Source organism: Petaurus breviceps, unplaced genomic scaffold, assembly GCF_028583685.1.
Source record: "Petaurus breviceps papuanus isolate PSGF00001 unplaced genomic scaffold, PetGlider_PUasm1.0 91133, whole genome shotgun sequence".
Classification (NCBI taxonomy): domain Eukaryota; kingdom Metazoa; phylum Chordata; class Mammalia; order Diprotodontia; family Petauridae; genus Petaurus; species Petaurus breviceps.
This window is the reverse complement of record NW_027187419.1, coordinates 36,249,394-36,254,731: the sequence shown is the minus strand read 5'-3', so window position 1 is coordinate 36,254,731 and position 5,338 is coordinate 36,249,394.

Genomic DNA, 5,338 nt, shown 5'->3' with positions numbered 1-5,338 from the left:
GTAAGGTCCTCTAATTTAAGGTCAATTTTCCCACGTAGAATTATACTCGGTTTTGCTGGGTAAATTATTTTTGGATGTAAGCCTTTGTCCTTTGCCTTCTGGAATATTATATTATAAATTCTTTTCTCCTATAATGTTGTCACTGAAAAAGCTTGTGTGTTCCTGACAATGGCTTATTGGTACTTGAAATATTTCTGGCTAATTTCAGTATTTTTTCCTTTTCATTTGGATTCTATTCTGGATTCTGTTCCTGAGAGTTTTTATTTATGAGTTTCTTTCCAAAGGTAAACCATTGATTCTTTCTACTTGCCCTCTGCCTGTGCTTCTAAGAGATATGGGCAATTTTCTTTTTATGAATTATTGAAATAAGATGCCAAAGATTTTCAGAAGGTCCAATAATCCTTAAATTCTTTTTACTCAATATATTTCCAAAGTAAATTGCTTTGATATGGGGTACATTAATTTTTCTTCTATTTTTTCAGTCTTTTCATCTTGTTTTAGTATTTTTTAATTTCCTATGGAGTCACTATTTCTATTTGGAAAATTTTAATCTTCATGAAATCTTTTTTCTTGTTATTTGTATTTGAACCTCTTGTTCTAAATTATTAATTAATCCTATTTCCAAATCCTTCTACCAAATGTCACATTTCCTTCTTTATTTTTTGTATAGTGCTTTTATTTTGTTTTTTGAATAATTTTTAGCTCTTTTTTAATTTTTACTTTATCTTTTCCAGGAATTCTGGTTAGATTTTTTAACATACTATTTTTAGGAGATTTGCATGTAGATGTTTTGGAGTCATCCTCTTCTTAGAGATTTGCATCTTGAGTATCTTTCTCACTGAAATAACTTTATGGTGGAATTTGTTTTTGTTTGCTTGCTCTTCCAGCCTATTTCATGCCATTAGACTCTACATGAGGTCCAATAATACTGAATTTATTGCAGAGGAGAGAAAATAATCATAACTTAAAAATATTAAAAACTAATGGAGGAAAATATAAGCCTAACTCTTATAATTTTTAATGTGGATGAATAAAGCAATCCAATAACATAAAAAGAAGTTCCAATTGGATAATAAACAAAACCCTACAATCTGTTGCTTAGAAGTAACATTTTAAAAAAAAGATATATGCAAAACAAAGTTGGGGATGGGAAAATATTATGTCTCATGAATCCAAAAAATCCACAGTGGTAAACAAAGTATCTGACAAAGCAAAAGACATTCAAAAACAAAAGGGATAAATAAGGAAACTACATTATGCTAATGGAACCATAAACAACAAATGAATATTATTAACAAACTTATATGCTGCAAATGGCTTAGCTTCCAAATATATAAAGGGATTATTATCTGGACAAGAAAATGTAGATAGCAAGACACACACACACACACACACACACATATTTCAATAAGTCAAACAGAAAGATAAAGAGAAGGGAAAATAGGGAACTGAACAAATTAATTGTTGGAGAAATTAGAGTTAAGAGACTTATGGCATGTTGTAAAAGGAACAACAAAATAATATGAATATTCTCAGCATGATATGGAACTTTTATAAAAGTTGACCATGTTGAAATAAATAGGAATATTGCCAAAATATATAAGAAGGCAGAAAGCGTTAATGCATTTTTACATGTCACAATACAACCAATATAATTATTGGTTTTGTGACTACAAAAAAAAACTATAAATCCAAATGGAGACAACTATATAAAAGAAAATTACAATGATGAAACAAAATAAAATTTCTAAAGTGCATCTAAAACAATCCTCAAGGGGGAATCAGATTCTTATGAACATACATTGAAAAGACATCACTTATGAGCTAAATATACATTTTAAAGAATTAGAAAGTCAACCAAGACAACCCTAAAATAATAACAAAGAGTAGATATTAATAAGTAAAAGGTAAATAAATAAACTGGAACCAAAAGTATAGATATAATCAATAAAACTAAAAGTTGGTTCTTTGAGAAAAATAACAAAATTGATAAATCCTTAGGTAATATGATGAAAATGAAAAGAGTAGAAAATCAAATCAACAAAATATCAAGAGCCAAGTAAAATTACAGCAAAATCAGAAGAAATAAAAAGAAAATTCAGCTTAGTATATGTAGTTATATACTAACAAAACTGAAAACAAAAAAGAAATAAAGGAATATCTTCAAAAATAAAAAATACTTAAGCAATTATAGGAATAAATTGAGACCATAAACAATTCAGTCTCAGAAAAGGAAATAGATCTAGCTGTAAAGGAACTTCCAAAAAAAACACCATCCTTGTCCTGAAGGATTCAAAGGAAAATTCTATCAAACTTTTACAGTAGTACTCATGTTTTACAAAATATTCTTTAAAAATATGAATAAAAGAATGCTACCATAATTCTTTTCTGAGACAAATATAGATCCAGTAAAACAGAAAAACAAATGTAAGGCAATATCATTAATGAACATCACCTCAAAAATTTTAATCAAAATCTTATCAAACAGATTATTATGATCCCCCCCCCCAAAAGTCAGTTATTATGAGCAAGTGAAGTTTATACTAGGGAGGCAAGGGTGAACTAACATTTAGGAAACAATCCACATGCTTATATTAAATGTGAAGTTCAAAACCACATGATCTTTTGAACAGGTGTATGAAAAAAATCTTTGATAACACACAGCACTACTTTATGCTGACACAACTAAGTTATTCTAACTCCTAAAAAGCATAAGGATAGGATGAAGCTTAAAAATTTCATTAAAATCATCTATCTAAATCCAAAAGGACCATATGCAGTAGGAATACACTAGAACTTTTTCCTTTTTCAATGTATTTTTATTTCTGTGGATATTTTCTAATTACATTTAAAAAATTAACAGTTTTATAAAATTTGCTTCCCTTCCTATAGCTTTTGAGAAAGCAAACAATATGATATTGATTATACATGAGAAATCATGCAAAACATTTCCATATTAGCCATGTTGCAAATAAGTCTTTCCCAGTTGATCATTGTTATATTTTTGTTACTATACAATGTTTTCTTGCTTCTGTTCACTTCACTTTGCATCAGTTCATACAAGACTTCCCAGGTATTTCTGAAGCCACCCTGCTCATAATTTCTTATAGCAAAATAACATTCCATCACAATCATAAACCACACTTTTTTCAGCTAATCCTTAATTGATTGGAATCCTATCAATTTCAAATTCTTTGCCACTACAAAAAGAGATGCTATAAATATTTCTGTATAAAAAGGTCTTCTTCCCTTTCTTTGATACCTCTGTGAAATGGACCTAATAGTGTTATTGTTGGGTCAAAGTATATGCACAATTTTATAGCCCTTTGGTTATTGTTCTCCACAATGTTGAACTAGTTCACACATCACCAATAGTACATTCATGTCCTTATTTTTCCACATATCCTCCAATATTTGCTATTTTCCTAATCTGTCCAGTTAAGTCATTTTTTAATTAAAGCAAAGGTTTTGTTATGTTTTAAAGTTTTGTGTTTAGTTTCCAGTGAATATGTAGTGGGCAGCTAGATGGTGCAGTGAGAAGTGCTAGGTCTAGAGTTAGGAAGACTCGTCTTCCTGAGTTCAAATCTTGACTCAGACACTTACTAGCTGTGTGACCCTGGGTAAGCTACTTAATGCTGTTGGCCTCTGTTTTCTTATCTATAAAATGACCTGCAAAAGTAAAGAACAAATTACTCCTGTATCTTTGCCAAGAAAATCCCAATGGAGTCATGAAAAAAAAGACACAACTAAAGTGACTGAACAAAACAACAATTATTCCAGCTCCCCTAGTCCATCCAATGGAAAGAACATTGGATTCGAGGAAAAGGAAATGAATTTAAATTCTAGTTCTTTGTAATTTTTTAAATGCATAAAGTCTCATAGTCACTACTAATCTAATGGATATTAGATGTAACAGGGTAAATAACTGACTCTGGAGTCTTAGGACGTGAATTCATATCCTGCCTCTGACATTTATTATCTATGTGATTCTGAGCAAGTTGTTTAACCTTTCTGGGTCCCAGTTTCCTCATCTATAAAATGTGAAAGCTGAGCTATGTAAATGTTTACAATCTTTTCAAGCCTTTAATCTCTGATTGTATTGTTCTATTTTGCTTTGTGCATTTGAAAACATCATTTCTCTAACAGAGAAGTTCCTAGGCTTCGCCAGACTGCCAGAGGAGTCTATGATACAAACAAGCTAATAACTTCTGCTTTAAGGCATCATAAAACTTTGTGAGAAGTGATTTGTTACATATTACCTGTATCATATTGGGGAAATGTCTAAAACTCTCTTAGGTTATTAAGGAGTTGAAATTCAATTGTTCCTTTTAGCCCTAAATCTATGATTCTATAATCAATCTATTGATAGATCCCATTTCCTGGGAAAATGCCCTAGAAAATCTTCTGATACATTCCTTTAAACATGCAGTGGTGTTATCTTTGACAATGAATTCTAGGAGTAAACTAGTACATTCTGATGATGCTTTTGTAGGAGTACTTAGTCACAATAAGAGCATTAGAGAGCAAAAGCATGAAAAGTAGATTCCTATCTCCTTGAAGAAAAAAAAAAGGATTTTATAAACGTGAGCTTCTAAAAAAGTGAAGAGTAAAAGAATGAAAAACTTTGACTACATCAATCAATTTTATATCAATAAGAAAGAGAAAAAAATGAGAGAAGAAATTTTGAAAAATTTAGAAAATGAAAGTGAAGTATATTTGGCTCATTATGTCACACATGTTTGTATAAGTAAGCATACCTCAAAAAATAATTCAGGATCCTGAATGTAGCTCCCACATATAAGTCACAAGATGCTGATGGATGACAAAAGGTGAGCTGTCAGTCATCTCTGCCTTTACAAGGCCATGTATTTCTTTCAGTCTGCCTATAAGCATTTCTTAAGTATGTAATATGTACCAGGTATTGTGTTAAATACAAGATGTGAAGGAGGGCAAGAACAATCTTCATGTTAAAGTAATTCATATGATACTATGAGAAACACATGGAAATAATGACACAAGTGTAACATTAGCTTCTATAAATGGAACCTAATCTCAGAAGGGAAGGTACTAGCAGCTCTAGTACCTACTGACAAATGGCTCAACAAAAGGAATTTAAACTAAGTCTTGAAGGAATCCAAGGGAACAAAATGGAAGAACTCAAAAAGAAGAGAATTCGAAGAACTCCAGAAAAATGTCAGTTAGTGCACAGGCATGGATGTGGGAGATGAAGTATCCTGTGTTTGGAATAGCAACTAGGACAGTATATTTGGCTAATAGAATATGAGAAGAGGGTAAAGTATAAGGAGAATGGAAAGATGGAGGGACCCATGTTATAAAG